Source organism: Sciurus vulgaris, assembly GCF_902686455.1.
Source record: "Sciurus vulgaris genome assembly, contig: HiC_scaffold_424_arrow_ctg1, whole genome shotgun sequence".
Lineage (NCBI taxonomy): Eukaryota > Metazoa > Chordata > Mammalia > Rodentia > Sciuridae > Sciurus > Sciurus vulgaris.
Genome location: NW_027632615.1, coordinates 383,105 through 401,324, shown reverse-complemented (window position 1 = coordinate 401,324; position 18,220 = coordinate 383,105). Strand labels below are relative to the sequence as shown.

The following is an 18,220-nucleotide window of genomic DNA, read 5'->3' as shown; positions in this document are numbered from 1 at the left end:
TTTCTGAATGATATGTTGTAGAGATAGCAATGAACGGACATTTATTTTTTGAAATAGTTACATATATTTTCTTTAAAATTTATGAGCCTTTAGATTCAATTCTCTTCTTGGTCATACTCAGACTCTGCACCTGTGATGTGCTTTTTTGTACTCTGTAATCTCCATACACTTACCTCATAAGGAATCTAGGTTGATGACTCAGTTTTTGAAGAGTTACTTAACATGAAAGTAGAAAAAAAAAACATTTGTATTCTAGATACTCTCTTAAAAATGGAGTGAAAATATTTCTTCAGACCCATCCTCCACATCAGGAGCAAATCAGCCTTTGAGGAGATTTGAAGGGATTTCATATAGTTCTGTCTCTGAGTAGCTCTCTTTGTGCAACCAAGTTGCCATTTAATATCCAGAAATCTGTGTTTACTCATCCCTATAATGAGAAATAATTTTAGAGAACACAAATGAAAAATGCTCTTCATGGAGGCAAGTAATACATGTATGTGCTGTGGCCATAGTTGACAAACCACCTGGAAAACACCGTGGATACTAATTGTTTAACCATTATTTGCCACTCACCTGAATTTTATTTCCAAAGTTTGTAATAACATTTTCAGTGTAGACACCAATGTCATCCACATTCCCAGCATAAAAGGTTTTATCTTTCTTGCCTGAATTCCAAATGCCAATTCACTGGTGGTTCAAGAGGGTACAACTAATTGTGTTTCATTGCACTGCTTTTATTTATGTCCCCAATAAAATGGTTGTGTGCTCCATGCCTCTATCAGCTATGTTTAGAAAATGACATAGAAACATGGAATTTGTTGATTTGTACAGGAGGGTTTGGATTACTTCTGCTGGAGACATTCCTTGTTATAAACTGAACCAGGATTTTCTCAGGTCCTAGAAAAGAACCCCCAAAACAATCAGGTATATAAAAATGTTTTATTTATATGGAATATATGTATATATTCTATATATGCACAAAGTTTCAGGCAATTCTCTTACTTGCTTTTCTTTCACTTGAGTAATACAATTCCTTATCTATATTTCTTCTCAGGTTCAAAAAACTGGAGAGACACTACCCTGAATGAAAGCAGGGAACTTTAAGCAGAAAGCTTCCAGAGTTAAGTTTTCTCCCTCCAAATGCTGGCCATGGTCCATTCCATTCCAGATAACAGCAAGCAAGCAAAGTATATTAAAATTATACACATGCACGCACACACACTCACACAACCACAACTTTAGAAATCGTGCTTTTATTTAATTAGAGCCACTAACCAAGTTCTAATATAATAAGAAAAGTTGTATGATTCATGTCCAGTGGAGTTTTTTGGGATTTTAAATTAGACACTTTTTTTGTACAGGGGATTGAACCCAGGCGCACTTAACCACTGACCAACATTTCCAGCAGTTTTAAAAGTTTTATTTAGTGACAGGTTCTTGCTAAGTTGCTGAGTCTGGTTTTTGAACTTGCAATCCACCTTCCTTAGCCTTACAAGCTGCTGGGATTATAGGCATGTGCCACTATCAGTGGTAAGAAATTTCATTTTGCTTCAAAGTCCACTTGCTCATTTAGGGGCTTTCAGCATAGGAAGAAAAGTATGATAGACTGGCAATTAGGTCTAAGGCCAAGTTGCAAAATAAGGAGTTGATCTTTAATCTTGAATCCTCACTGGCCACTCAAGTGAGGCATATGTCAACAGTAGGCTTTCATGTTTCTGCAGAATATTTTCAGCCACTATCTGAAGTCCCTTTTGAGCACATATATGCCAGCATTCCAGCACATTCCCAGATTGTGTGGTGGATTGTGGAGAGGGAAGATCATCAGAATCACAACTCCATGTATTGTTTTTCTGCAGGAGGAGAATTGTGATCTGTAGTCTGTCTGTTTCTCAGTTCCTCCTTCTCCCTGAGCTCATTCTTCTGTTTTGGTGGGATGGTGATATTGTGCTTTGAATCCACAAGTCCTTTACCACTGAACTACCTTGCTGGTACTTTTATTTTATTTTATTTTTTTGTGGTGCTGGGAATTGAACCCATGGCTTTATACTTGCAAGGCAAGCACTTTACCAACTGAGCTATCTCCCAGCCCACTTTTTATTTTTAATTTGAAATAGATGTTGAGTCTGGCCTTAAACTTAAGCCTAGACTGATGTGTTGTTAGGATTACAAGTGTGTGTGACCCTGGTTGAATCCTCCTGAATGTTCTAAATGTATGGGAAGCAAAAGGTGAAATAAGGATGTGTGTACATGTGTGTATGTGTATGTGTATGTGTGTGTGTGTGTGTGTGTGTGTGTAATTTTAATATGTTTTCATTGCTTTCTCGTATCTAGAATGGAATGGACCATGGCCAGCATTTGGAGGGAGAAAACCTGTCTCAGAGCATAAACCTTTGTATATGTCAATAAAATCATAAAATTGCAGCTCCCTTTTTATATTGTCAATGACAACTTCCCCTAACCTCAATATTATCAATTATTTCCCCATTACATTTCAAATGAGCCAATTATTTTGTAATTTTTTTTTTTTTAACCAAGAACCCGATAGAACTTTCTAAAGAATTTGTTTTCTGGCTGGGTGCAATGACAAATGCATAAAATACCAGACTCAGTTGGCTAAGGCATGAAGATTGCAATTCCAAAGTCAACATCAGAAATGTAGGTTGAGCGTAGGCAACTTACAAAGAACTGTCTCAAATTTTTAAAACACAGACTGAGTATGTAGCTCATATTTAACATGACCCTGTGTTAAATCCTCAGTACCATAGAAAAAGACAAAAGCAAAGACTTTTGTTGCTGTTATTGTTTCTGACAATTTCACATGATAGAAAAGTAGAGAAAAATCACTTGACCTTTGTAAAAATATGTGCTTGTATTCTTCTTTTGTCTCTCCAAGGCCAGATACCTTGTTAAAATATCTTTTTGTTAAGAGTTCCCCTGATGGAATTCATGTGAGAAAGTTCTCCTTCCCTCTCTTATATTTTCCTGGTACTGTGTTTCAGAGCTGTCTGATATAAGGATCCCACAGCTGGTACATCCAATGTCTCTTGAGAGTCTAGTGAATATCAGTACTTGGGTCTTATCTTGTTAGACAGCAGACTTAATTTTGGTGGTATAGTTTTTCAGGGAAGTAGCTGAGTGCCCTAAAGCTGGAAGAAATCTCCTGGGGTACCCTTCATCCCAAATGCACATCAGTTGTTTCCTGACCTTGGCTACTGTGAATACTGCTACAGTGAGGATGAGAATGCAATAATTTATTTAACATACTGATTTCAAATACTTTGGAATCACACCCAGAATTATTATTATTGTGTAAGTTTTTAAAGAAATTTCAACTTTCAAGGCTTTTTAAAAATTGGTTTTACTGAATTTGTTTCTAGCAATTTAAAGTGTTTCTTTCTTTCATATGCATAAAATTGGGGTACTTGTTATTCTTCCACTTTCTGAAATAATCATTCTAACAGCTGCACTCAGGTCACAGAAGCTCTTATAGTTGAATGGTGCACTGTATTCATGATGCAAGTTTGTTAGAATCGATGCTGCCTTATACTCATGGAAAGAAAGTGATGTGATACTATTTTAGAAATAGTCAGGGATCTGTACTTTTGTCCCCTTTTCTTCACTCCTGGTGGGGATTTTAGCCCATGGAAATGCTTGCATACAAATATGGAGTCTCTTCTTTGTGATATACTGAGATATGCACATCTGTATTTGTCATTGCTCCCAAAGCATGGAGGTTTAGGATGTAGTCTATTGAACAGAAAAATTTGAATTTCAGACAAATTTCTTACAGAAAGAATTGCCTAGTCCTGGAGTTATTAGTGAGGTGAGTTGGGGGAGAGGACTCATGAAGTATTTCACTTCCACTTGGGCAACCAGTCATGTACTGTATTTCCCTTGTTAACTCTTTGGTGCTGCATAGATAGGAGATTAACTATTTGCAACAGACTTTTGCAGCATATGCTGGCAAATGTCTTTTAGGGAAAATTGGGACCCTTCAGTTTTAACTCCTCTTCTTCCCTGGTCCCATGAAATAAAATCCAGGGCTCTTGCATTTTCCTAGAAAACCACTCCTTTTCTCCGATCGTTATACTCAAGTATATCTAATCTCTTTCTCTGTGTGCACAAGTTAAATTAAAATTCAAATGACAGGAAATTTATAATTAAAGGTGCTATATTTATGACCCTAACTGTTTTCCTCTACGCAGGGTGAGAGTGAATTAAATATCCCATCCTAGCTATAAGGATCATTGCACAAGGAATGCTAATGTTCTAGTACAACCAAGCTTTTCTACTCATCTGATGGTAGATTATTTTTGTTTTATATGCTTCTAATTAACTTATAAATTTAAGAAAGATTCAAAACAGGTTTAAAGATTGATTTGATGTATCCATGAGTGGATCAAGAGTCAGGAGGTTTATATTATGTATATTTTTATAATCATTCCTCTTAATATCTGCTTCCTGGTGGGTGGTGCTGGGATATCATTCCAGTATTGCACATATTCTGCACACAACCCAACCAGTGGTCTAGGCCTCTAGTTCTAATATTTACCTTTTGATTGCATTGTATCATTCATTCACATTAAATACTCTTCTTTATATGATTGTATTTTATAGGCCTTTTATTGCACTTAACAAAAACCATACTTAGATACATATGGATTTACCTATCTTATTTTCTCTATTGTGATTTCTTTGTCTTTATATTACCACAGTATTAAAATTTTATAACATATACTAGTATCAGGTAATGATAGCTGGTACTTTGATTTTATATTTCAGAGTTCTTGGCATATATATATATATATATATATAAACTTTATATATATATATAAACTTTATATATATATATATAAACTTCCTGGAGAATTTTGGATGTTTTTGCATTGTTCTCTTCTTTAATTTCATTGAGGTATTATTATAGTTGACTTGGAGAAAATGGTCATCCTTATGATAGTTTTACCATCTATACATAAAGTGAGCAATCGGTTCTTTGATGTACTTCTGTGTATTTTTATTTTCTCAAATTCTGCACATTTTTATATATTCTTACATATGAAATACAATATTCATGTGACAACTTTATAAAATATACATGCTGTTTTTTAGTGTTTGTCAAACTGAATATGACAAAAAATGTGTCTAGCTTCCCAGAACCATTATTTTTCACAGTTTATTATTCATTTCTTCTTAAATATACATCCCCTTTAACCATGCCCCTGGGTTTCAAATCAAGAGAAATATGGCTATTTCTTCATATGTCCAGGTGTTTTAATTTCAGTCTCTGTTTCTGTTGGTTATCTGTCATGTATTTTTGATTAAAAAAATTCTGCACATGGATAATAGCAGTTTAAACTATATCTTCCATTTATGAGAATGGCTTTCTTCCACATGTTCATCAATACTGTTTAATTTTGTGTTTATGATGTAATTTTATTTTACATTACCTAATTTCTAGAGATGTTTAGGTTTTCATGATTATGGAACACTTATATATGGTCTATTTGAAGTGAGTGTTCAAGTTTCTTGCCTCCTTTTCTTTTTGCAGTCTGTATATTTCTTCTTATAAGTGTTTGATTGTATAGGAGGCAATTTGGTCCTTTTTCCTCACACCATTTTATGGTACCATTTGATGAATGAAATTTCTATTTTAATATTATACAATTTATGAATTTAAAAATATTATTTTGTGTAATTTTGAAAAGAAATAACTTTTGTTGTTCTTTTTCCCTTTTGTGATATTGGGGATTGAAACTGTTGTACTATTACTGAACTATATCCTCAGATCTTTTTTAAATTTTATTTTCAGACACACTTGTTAAGTTTCTTGGGTTGGCCATAGACTTGCAATCCTCCTGCCTTAGCCTCTAGAGTACTGAAAGCAGTTGTGCAGCACCATATGTATCCTTTCTCATTTTCTTATGTCACCTTTTGGATGCTTTATAATTTCTTTTATATTTTACATTTCTTAATTCTTATATTTAGTATGTGAAATGGGTTATGTAGTATGAGTAAATAACACAATAGCATTTTTGCTATCATACAAATATCACCATATCCTAGCATCTTTCTTTGGAAAGAATGGCATTTTTTCCTCTTTCCTACACTACAATCTCTGTGATTTAAAACTGTCTAAATAGCAAGAGACTTATTAAGAGGTTTGTCTTGCATTCCACCATGTATTCATTTTATTATGAGGTCTACACTGATTGCTTTAAATTTATAACATCAGTCTATTATTGCATTATGATGTTTTGGTCAGTGGTACACTTCATGTACAACAATGGAATGGATATATCAAAGAGCCTTACCATTTAATAGTCTGTCCCAACTAGATTCTTTTCATTACTCTCAGGTATTTGGAAAATAGGAGAATCATCTTAGAATGAATTTCCCAGAATATATTCACATCATCATATATATGCATATGTATGCAATTACATAGTATATAGTTGATAAAATTTTTACTTATTAAATTATTGAATTTACAGGGTGTCTCTGAGTTACTAAGTGATTAAATAAGCTACTGAGGATGTCTTTGAACTCTTGATCCTTCTGCCTAATCCTCCTGAGTTGTTTGGAATATATGCTTGCTCCACATCTGGCTCATTTGCTTTTTAAAAGCACCATTGTTGACTTTGGTGATTCTGTGTTATGTTTATTTTCCATATCTTCTAACTTGACTCCTTTGTTTAGGATTTTCTTTTCTCTACTCTAATTTTTATAAAATTTCTTCATTTCAAACTATTTGATGGATTATTTGCTAATAAATTCCTAGTCATTTTATGGATTATTAATTTATGTGTCTATATTTTATTTTTAACATCAGTTCTAGATACATGCCACTTTTTTACAGGCTTATGTATGTTTAATTGGCACATATTAACCTGCAAATATCTTAAGTGTATACCTTTATCTTGTGGCATATATACATATCCATGAAACCAGCACCGCAATCAACCAAATTGTCATGTCCATTATTAATATGTTCCCAGAGATTACATTCCATTTAGGTGTAATCTATAAGCTGTATAAATGCATTATATTGCCATGCACATATAATTATAAAAAGTATAATAAATTAAAAATAAAACGTTCCCAAATGTCATTTTAAATCTCTTCTTTTGCTCTTCCTCACAGCCATTCATGTAATAAATTTGGTTTTATTAAGCACAGCAAGAACAGGTAAACATTAAAATTATAGAGGTCCTTGAATAACCACAAAGGAAAAATACCATGTACTATTGCTTACATCAAGAAATAGAACATTAATGATGCCTTGAGAACACAGTCATACTCTCTTCCTCTTAGTACCCCTCCATAATGTCTGATGGTACGTACTCTTTTGTTACGTACTCTTTTCCTTATCTATATAAGTACTCTTTTTCCTTTTTTAAGAACAAAGTAAGCAAAAAATGAAAGAGAAGCATTACTCCCTCTAAATTTATTAATGCAAAATTGGAGGAGAAAGTGGAAGCTGTGGGTTTGTTTCAGACCCTGAGCTCACCCTAGCCTCCTGCTCTCTGATAGAAGTTGTGAGGTAAATCTAGAGATGAAGAGGGAAGAGGAGGGCTGGATCAGGATGCAAGGCTGGGGGTTGCTATGAGAGGCTACCAGAGTATAAGTGTTATGAAGTAGTAAAAGAGCAAGTAAGAGGACAAGTGCAACTGGTGACCAGAGGAAAGCTCAAATGGATCAGACCAGATGGTGTAACAATGGGAGAGTTACCATGGAGTGTCAGCATCTAGATAGGTGGAAATGAAAAAGCTGGAATAAAAAGAATAGCATCTCTTGTGTAGTTCTCCATGCTACAAGCAGGGAAAATGTTTGCACTCTAGTTTTTTCCCACTCTCACTTTCCAAGGGGCATTCCATCCGAAAGCCATTGGCTGGGTTCTCCCATTGTCACCCCATTTTCTTATTTCTGCCCATTGAAATTCACTTTATGTTTTTTCTCCTGTTCTTCCTCGTCTTCTGCATGCTTTTTTATTCCCCACTTCATACTCAGTAGGTACTCTTTCCTCCTAAGCTCACTTCTTAACCTTCTCTACCACTTCTTTTTTATTCTTCCAATTTGCTTTGTCCTTCAGGTCCTTGGTGGTAATTACACAACAGCCCTATGTTTTTATCCTAGATGGTGCTGGGGCTCTGTTTGCACTATGTGAAAACTGGATCCCATCATCCAGGTTGTAGGGTCCTAACCTGCACAGTGTGGTGGAAGCTGGAGGAAACTATCCCAGTGGTAGAGGCAGCAGTGGTGGGTTTCAGTTGGAGTGTTCTCATATAATAATTGTTTCCACTTATTTTCTGTATAGGGGAATAATTACTGTTCCATAGTATGTGCTCAATTAGATAGCACCATGCCATTTTCAAAAGTGACTTTAATTTTTACCTTACCACAGAATACCTGACAATTCCAATCACTTAACACCTGTGTGACCATTAGTTTTTTCAATGTGTATGATTAATTTATTTTTTTTCTTCCTGGTGAGTACACAATAGTCTTTTAGCTTGAACTTAAAGTCCTTAAATAGTATTGCTTTATACTAATATTCATGCTTTTTTTGTAATTTTAATATTTCCTCCTTTGTGAAATATTTTGAAATTTCTCATCTGTGCTGTTCTCTGTTGAGATGTATTTTTCCCCAAAGAAATGATTGAGAATGTGTTTCTCAACCTCTTGTGGTAGATCACAAGTGGCAATCACACTCCAAAGGATGGAGAATCCTCCTTTCACTGTATGATGAAGCTGAAAACCTCAAGGACTGTACCTTTTTTCTCATCTCTATTATATAGTCTTATAACCTTTTGTATCAGGAAGGTGTAGGGCAGGAAGTGTCATGAGTCTCTTTTAACTTCTCACAGGCAGCTTGGAATTCTGGTGTACAAATTAAATGCTTTTTTAAAATTCCTTTTAAGGCCTAATACAGTAGTTTACATATAAGTCCAAAATTAGGGACCAGTTTCTGACTGTTTTAGTCATATTTTTTTTTAATGATTATGAGCAAAATTCTGTACAAGAGCAATTTTAGAGAAGGAAGAGTTTATTATGGGGCTAACTGTTTCAGAAGTCTCAGTTCAGAGATGTTGGTTCCATTCTCAGGGACTGGGATGAAACTGAACATCGTGGCAGAAGAGGGTAGTGTACAATAGCATCTGGGAAGATGGTGCCAGGAAGCAGAGAGTGCTCTGCTCAACAAGGATGAAAGATAATCCTCAAAGGCATGCCCCTAGAAACCTTTCTCCTCCTGCCATACCCTACATTCTTGGAGTTACCATTCCATCCCTTACTGATATTTAATTCACTGAATATGCAAGACTCTCCTAACCTAATCATTTAATATCTAAACCTTCTTGCATTGTCTCATGCATGAGCTTTTGGGGGACAACTAATATCCAAATGATAGCACTGACATTTACAGAAACCCATGTACCTGTCTGTAGTTTCTGACTTCTATAAGGCTTAAGATAGCCTTCATTAAATCTGACATCAAAATTCAGGTCAATTGGATAATCTGGAATCCCAGATATGTTTACAAAACTCAGCCATCTTAGTAGACACCTCATATCCACATGAGGTGAGGTGTTTTACTGCGGCCATATAGTATTTGAAATTCTGAGTTCATAGTTGGGGTTGGCTATAAGCAGATAATCCTCATATTGAGAAAGGATTTCTTAAACCACTCATCTTAGTTAACAATTTTGATAGAATTCTATTCAAAAAATTACAAAAAATTAAATCTATGTAAGAAAACCCAACAATACTGGATTGTTACTTTTGAATTGAAATCCTGTCACTCAAGAGCAGTAATTAGGAACACCTTGTCAGAGGAATGCAAAGGAATTCATCTCTTAAAATTGGTCTTAACCAGCTATTGTTACCTGGCATTACTAGTAGTAAAGAACATGGATTTGGTAATATTGGATGAATATGTGAAACTATGTTCCTTTTAGTTCTCAGATCTTCTTGCGCCAATTAGTATGCATCAGTGGGTTTTGAATTTTCTTAAATGGAAGATTGGGTTATTGCAGGGTGTTTGGCAAGTACAACCAAATCCATCTTTTAAGAACTTGTCCACGAGAGATTTCAACCATATTAATACTTCACTTTTAGGAATATATTGTTTCTTCATGGAGTATTACCACCTCCTTAAACAAAATATTGTTTGAGAAAATATTTGTCATCCTACTCAGGGTTCCTTTGACCAACACAGCCTTACTTACTTATTTATTTATTTATTTATTTTGACCATGGATTGTACCCATGTATCCATATCCTCAGCACTTTAATTTCTTGTTTTAATTTTCAGTCAGGGTATCACTAAGTTGCTTAGGGTCTTCCTATGTTCACGTAGAGTGGCATTGAAATTGAAATCCTCTTGCCTTCTCCTTCCAGACAGTTGGGATTAGTGGTCTGTGCCACTGTGCCTGACTCAATCATTTCTTTTAAAATATCACAAATTTGTTTTTGTTTTTAAAAATTGAATATTTTTTATTTTTCTTTACATGAAAAATTATTTTTATATTTGTGTACTTAAAATATAAATGTCATTTGATCCAATTGATTTTATTGTCTTCTTATTTCCATTGCTCTTCTTATTTATAATAACTGCCCTGCTCTGATAAATGTTTTAACATTCAAACTCTCTTTTGGCCTTAATATTCCCTTAAATCTGAATCTCAGATCAAATAAACTTTGGTAAATATTGAGCACTACCTTTTAATGGATACTTCATAAAATAGCATAAAAATGAATATTATTCCTGCTATTCACATTATATTTGGTTTTGTGAATTAAAATATATAAAACTCATAGAGTATTATGTACACAATTGAAATAATGAAAAGAATATTATTTTTATTTAATTTATTTTTATTGTAAACAAACGGGATACATGTTTTTTTCTGTTTGTACATGGATTAACAGCATACCATTTGCTTATTCATAAATTTACATAGAGTAATGATGATTGATTCATTCTGTTACTTTTTTCCTTCCCCCCACCCCTCTCACCTCTCTTTTCCTTCTCTACAGTTCCTCCTTCCTCCATTCTTGCCCCTCTCCCACACCCCATTATGTGTCATTATGCGCTTATCAGTGAGATCATTTGTCTTTTGGATTTTTGAGATTGACTTATCTCACTTAATATGATATTCTCCAATTTTATCCATTGGCCTGCAAATGCTATAATTTTATTATTCTTTATAGCGGTGTAATATTCCATTGTATATATATATTCCACACTTTCTTTATCCATTCATCAATTGAAGGGCTTCTAGGTTTGTTCCACAGTCTGGCTATTGTGAATTGAGCAGCTGTGAACATTGATGTGGCTGAATCTCTGTAGTATGCTGATTTTAAGTCCTTTGGGTATAGGACGAGGAGTGGGATAGCTGGGTCAAATGGTAAGTCCATTCCAAGTTTTCTAAGGAATCTCCACTGCTTTCCAGAGTGGCTGCACTGATTTGCAACCCCACCAGCAATGTATGAGTGCACCTTTTTCCCCACATCCTCTCCAACACATTTTGTTGCTTGTATTCTTGATAATTGCCATTCTAATTGGGGTGAGATGGAATCTTAGTGTAGTTTTGATTTGCATTTCTCTTATTACTAAAGATGGTGAACATTTTTTCATATGTTTGTTGGTTGCTTGTAGATCTTCTTCTGTGAAGTGTCTGTTCATATCCTTAGCCCATTTGTTTATTGGGTTATTTGTATTCTTGGTGTAGAGTTTTTTGAGATCTTTATATATTCTGGAAATTAGTGCTCTATCCGAAGAATGAGTGGCAAAGATATTCTCCCACTCTGTAGGCTCTCTCTTCGCATTGCTGAGAGTTTCCTTTCCTGAGAGAAAGCTATTTAGTTTGAATCTATCCCAGTTATTGATTCCTGCTTTTATTTCTTGTGCTATGGGAGCCCTGTTAAGGAAGTCTGATCCTAAGGCAACAAGGTGAAGATTTGAACCTACTTATTCTTCTATAAGATGCAGGGTCTCTGGTCTGATTCCAAGGTCCTTGATCCATTTTGAGTTTAGTTTTGTGCAGGGTGAGAGATAAGGATTTAGTTCCATTCTGTTGCATATGGATTTCCATTTTTCCCAGCACCATTTGTTGAAGAGGCTATCTTTTCTTCATTGCATATTTTTGGCACTTTGTCTAGTATGAGAAAATTTTATTTATTTGGGTTTGTGTCCTTGTCCTCTATTCTGTACCATAGATCTACCTGTCTATTTTGGTGCCAATACCATGTTGTTTTTGTTACTATTGCTTTGTAGTACAGTTGAAGTACTGGTATTGCGATACCCCCTGTTTCATTCTTCCTGCTAAGGATTGCTTTAGCTATTCTGGGTTTCTTATTCTTCTAGATGAATTTCATGGTTGCTTGCTCTATTTCTGTAAGGAACGTCATTAGGATTTTAATTGGAATTGCATTGAATCTGTATAGCACTTTTGGTAGTATGGCCATTTTGACAATATTAATTCTGCTTATCCAAGAACATGGGAGATCTTTCCATCTTCTAAGGTCTTCCTTAATTTCTTTCTTCAATGTTTTGTAGTTTTCATTGTAGAGATCTTTTACCTCTTTGGTTAGATTGATGACCAAGTATTTTATTTTATTTTATTTTATTGAGGCTACTGCAAATGGAGTTGTTTTCCTCATTTCCCTTTCAGCTGTTTTGTCGCTTGCATATAAAAATGCTTTAGATTTATGCGTGCTGATTTTATAGCCTGCTATTTTGCTGAATTTATTGATGAGGTCTAGAAGTTTTCTGGAGGAGGTTTTTGGATCCTCTAAATATAGAATCATGTCATCCACAAATAGTGGCAGCTTAAGTCCCTCTTTTCCTACTCATATGCCTTTAATTTCTTTGGTCTGCCTAATTGCTCTGGCTAGAGTTTCGAGGACAATGTTGAATAGAAGTGGTGAAAAAGGACATCCCTGTCTTGTTCCCATTTTTAAAGGGAATGGTTTCAGTTTTTCTCCATTAAGAATGTTGTTGGCTGTGGACTTAGCATGAATAGCCTTTACAATGTTCAGGTATTTTGTTTACTTTCTAAAAGAACAAACTTTTTGTTCTGTCAATTTTTTGAATAGTTTCTTTTGTGTCAAATTCATTGATTTCTGCTCTGATTTTAATTATTTCCTGTCTTCTACTACTTTTGCTGTTATTCTGTTCTTCTTTTTCTAGGGCTTTGAGCTGTAATAATAGGTCATTTAGTTGTTGACTTTTCATTCTTTTCTGGAATGCCCTCCATGCTATGAATTTACCTCTTTGTACTGCTTTCATAGTGTCCCAGAGATTTTGATATGTTGCAAATTCGTTCTCATTGATGTCTAAGAATTTTTTAATCTCCTCCCTGATATTTTTTGTTATCCATGTTTCATTCAATAGCATATTATTTAGTCTCCAGGTGTTGGAATAATTTCTCTTTTTCATTTTGTCATTGATTTATACTCTCAATCTACTATGATCTGATAAAACACAAGGCAGTATCTCTATTTTTTTGCATTTCCTAAGGGCTGCTTTGTGACATAACATGTGGTCTATTTTCGAGAAGATTCCATGTGCTGCTGAGAAGAAAGTGAATCCACTCTTTGATGGAAGGTATATTCTATATATGTCTATTACGTCTAGGTATTGATTGTGTTATTGAATTCTATGGTTTGTTTTGTTGGATTTTGTTTGGAAGATCTATCTAGTGGTGACAGCGGCGCATTAAAGTCACCCAGAATTATTGTGTTGTGGTCATCTTATTCCTGAAATTGAGAAGGATTTGTTTGATGTACAGGGATGCACCATTTTTTGGGGCATAAATATTTACTATCATTATGTCTTCTGATTTATGGTTTCCTTAAGCAGTATGAAAAGTCCTTCTTTGTCCCTTCTGACTAACTTTGACTTGAAGTCCACTTTATCTGATATAAGGGTGGAAACCCCTGCTTTTTTATTGAGTCCATGTTTTGTAGGTTTTTTCCCATCCTTTCACCTTTAGTCTGTGGATATCTTTTTCTGTGATATGAGTCTCTTGCAGGCAGCAGTATTGTTAGGTCTTTCTTTCTAATCCATTCTGCCAGTCTGTGTCTTTTGATTGATGAGTTTAGGCCATTAACTTTTAGGTTTATTATTGAGATATGATTTGTATTCCCAGTCATTTGGCTTATTTTTGGCTTTTAAGTTGGCATGGTTTCTCCTTTGAGTGGTTTTTCTCTAAGGTAGTTCCTCCATTTGCTGACCTACATTGTTGTTTTCATTTCCTCCTCATGGAATATTTTATTGAGAACATTCTGTAGTGAAGGCTTTCTATTTGTAAATTGTTTAAATTTTGTTTATCATGGAAGAATTTTATATCATCTTCAAATCCGAAGGTTAGTTTTGCTGGGTATAGGATTCTTGGTTGGCAATCATGTTCTTTCAGAGCTTGAAATATATTGGTCCAGGCCCTTCTAGCTTTTAGAGTCTGGGTTGAGAAGTCGGTTGCTATCCGTATTGGTCTCCCTGTATATGTAATCTGATGCTTTTCTCTCACAGCCTTCAAAATCCTATCTTTATTTTGAATGTTAGGCATTTTCATTATAATGTGCCTTGATGTGTATCTGTTGTGATTCTCTGCATTTGGTGTTCTGTAAGCCTTTTGTATTTGATTTTCCATTTCATTCTTCAGGTTTGGGAAATTTTCTGATATTATTTTATTGAATTGTTTATTCATTCCTTTGGTTTGTATCTCTGTGCCTTCCTCATTCCCAATAATTCTTAAATTTGGTCTTTTCATGATGTCCCATAGTTCTTGGAGATTCTGTTCATGATTTCTTACCATCTTCTCTTTTTTGGCAACTTATTTTCAAGATCAAATTTTTTGTCTCCATTATCTGAGGTTCTGTCTTCCAAGTGGTCTAGTCTTTTGGTGATGCTTTCCATTGAGTTTTTTATTTGGTTTATTTTCTCCTTCATTTCAATGATTTCCATTATTTTTTTTTTGAGATCTCTATCTCTTTGTTGAAATAATCTTTTGCTTCTTGCAGGTGCTCTTTCAGTTTATTGGTATTATCATTCATTGCCTGCATTTGCTCTCTTATCTCATCCTTTGCCTCATGAATCATCTTAATCATGTTAAATCTGAAGTCATTTTCTGACATTTCTTCTAACATACTGTCATTGGATTCTATTAATATAGTATCTTGATTTGTTTGGATCATTTTTTTCCCTTGTTTTATCATGTTGTTCATGTATCTTCCCGTCTAGCAGTGCAGATCTGGGGTATTGCAGATTTCCCCCTATAGGCTTATAGTGGCCCTATAGGTTTACAAAACCCTTTTTTTAAGGGGAGATCAATATTAGCAGTGCCCAAATCAGACACTATGCAATCCTAGACTAAATAGCCCCTATGAGGACAATAACAAAATTGTCATAGTAAACAAAATGAATTCAAATATTATCTTTGTTAAAACAAACAGGTGTGCAATAAGGTCTGCAGGTTCTAATGGAGGACAATGAGGATGTAGAGGGATGTAGAATGTGGCTGTTAATGGGATTAGAAAAGAATATACAGAAGTTCTAGAAAATAGAAAGGGTGAGAGTGTAATCAAAAGAAATCGGATGTTAGTATGCAAAAAAAGGGACAAAGAGACTCTGAGGGAACAGGTAAATAAAAGGAAAAGAGAGCAAGAAAAGTAAATAAATATAAACTTAATTTTTTTAAAAAAGGAAAAAAGAAGAAAATCTACAGTATAACAGTAATATACTAATGAAACCTCCCAGTTTTCAGTAGCCTGATGCATGAGAGGTACCTGACAATGAGCTTCAAGTCTCCAGCAGGCATCGCAGGATGGGATTTGCCCCACCCAAATCAGAGCTATGGCTTCCAGGATTATCCAAGATGGCCACTCTGGCTTCCAAATGTGTTGGCAAATGGGGAGCTGCAGCTCAGGGTTGGATGTGGTCAGCTGGATGTCCTGGAGATGGGATGCGGTTGGTCCGGCAGGGGTCCTGGACGTTCAGTGTGTTTGGTGTGGTTGTGGGATCCTGGAGTCTGGGTGCAATCAGTTGGTCTGGGATCCCGGTGATAGGGCACAGTCAGTTGGTCTGGGGGTTCTGGTGGCAGGGGACAGTCAGTTGATGTGAGATCCCCAGAGGCAGGGAGTGATCGGTTGGGCTGAGATATCCTGGAGACAGGGCTCAGTCAGTCCGGCCAGGGGTCCTAAGGGGCCTGGCTCTTTTCTCAAAATGGCGGCAGCCACATGTAATCAAACCCACAGGTACTGTAACAGTGAACTTACAGGTGACAGCAGGCAGCTGGTGCTCCACTGGTGGTCAGCAATCAGTTTGCTGACTGTTGTCAGATGATCGGGAGGTAAACCTCGTGCGTTGGGTGATGGGTAGGTGTAAGGCCAGAAGATTATTATTGAGGCAGGCACGATGGTGTATTAGAGTGAGGCAACATTTCTCCTAGCTCACTTACCCAGAACTCAAGTGGTGAAAATAGTACTTCTCTCTGAGGCTCCAAGTAAAAATCTTGAGACTGGAGCGTCAATGTGCTCCTGCTGAACCAGAGACTGTTCAACTCATTAAACTGATCTAAAATAAGCTACAAAAATTTTACCAATCATCATAGGAGAGCTGAACCAGGAGTCACCTTGAGAGTAAAATATAGCTGTTCCAATGGATAGTGCAAATCCAGTCTGGGAGATTATGATTAGGCCTGCATACACCTATCTGAGCCTATCAAAGAGGTTAACAAATCCAGGTAAAAGAAGAAACCAAAAGCATCTTTGCTTAGGTAAACTCCAGTTGTAGAGGTAGGGAGAACCCAACTCTCTCCAACACTTTGAATCCTATGGCTCAAAGGATCTCATAAGGCCAGCTAAAATTAATCAGATATTTGATGTGGTGAGTTTCAGTGCACATAGATCTCTTGATTAACTGCCTGAAAGGTCCTGGACACCTCCAAGACCACAGCACCCACCTTGCCCCGAACCCATCCAGTTTGGCACCTGCTGAATCCTTGGCTTCCATGCATTATAGTGCCCTACCTGTTGTTGGCACCTGCCAGTTTTTTTACATCCAACTGGTCCTGGTCTGCACTGTTTGTCTGGTCCTGTGATCACAATCTGCCTGGGACCTCTGGACCTCAGAGACCCAATATTCCAACCCCCCCAACCTCACACCTTGTCCACTGCTTAAATGTCTGAAATTTTACTGCTTGGCCCATAGCCCAGTGTGCCAGTCTGCAATGTCCCTTCCAGTTCAATCTAATCCAGGCACCTGCATTGCTCACTGGCCCACAGACTGGCCCAACCAGCCCAACATTTCATCACATGTCATGCCCAGTCCTTCACAGATTGACATCTGTCAGACTTTAGAAGAATATCAATTCAACAAGGCCAGAAATTCACCACAAAATAAAGCAACCAGAACCTCACTAAAACTAAGTCACTGCAACCAGGAACTCCATCCATGGGACCTTCTCTCATAGAATCCAATGCAGAGCACACACTAGTAGTGGGTGGACAGCTCTTCTCATTAATTCCTTACCTGTCTCACAAGAAGAGAAGTTTAGAAGTCTTAGAACCCAGCTGGCAACTTGATGAACAACACAATAAAACATAAGGGCTCAACAGCCCACACTCCATACACCCAGACTCAGTTCACACCTCAAGAAGAAACAAAATTAGTTGGGGACAGACAGCGAACACATATGGTCACTATTTGTCCAAAAGTAAAAACAACTTCATAATTTCTTAACTTTTCATCCAGGTTTTTCACTTTTTTAAATTGTTGGTTATGTTTCATTTTGTTTTTGGTGTTTTGTTTTACTTGAATATGTACTGATTGGTTTAAGAACACCTGTACATATAAAGACTTGTTACTATTCCTAATTTCTAGCCTTTTTGTTGAAAGTTGTTATTTTTCATGACCAGTATTTTTAGGGTCAAGGTTTTTGATTAGCATAGTTTGATTTTGTTTTGTATACTTTTTTCCACCACTGTATTCTCTATTTCTCTTTTCTACTCTTCCTTTTCTATTGTGAACAACCAAATTCTATCCCATTCTTTCTTTATATTCTTTCTTCTATTTTTGTCTCCCTCTTCCTCATTAACATGACAATCCTATGTTACCATTTCATCTGCCCTATTTACCCTTTAATATTGCAAACATTTTCTACCTTTCTATCTACTTTTTCCTTATACTGAATTGGATCCTTAAAATCTTTCAATGCTACTT

The 18,220-nt window shown here is 35.9% G+C and overlaps 1 long non-coding RNA gene across 1 annotated transcript in view; it reads left to right on the top strand.

The window, feature by feature from the left end:
- Positions 1-830: 830 nt before the first annotated feature.
- The window catches only part of LOC306652658, a 44,106-nt gene continuing 26,716 nt past the window's right edge, over positions 831-18,220 (top strand). The window contains exon 1 of the long non-coding RNA XR_013761504.1: positions 831-924. This is a non-coding gene — a long non-coding RNA (uncharacterized lncRNA). The remainder of the gene's footprint in view (positions 925-18,220) is intronic.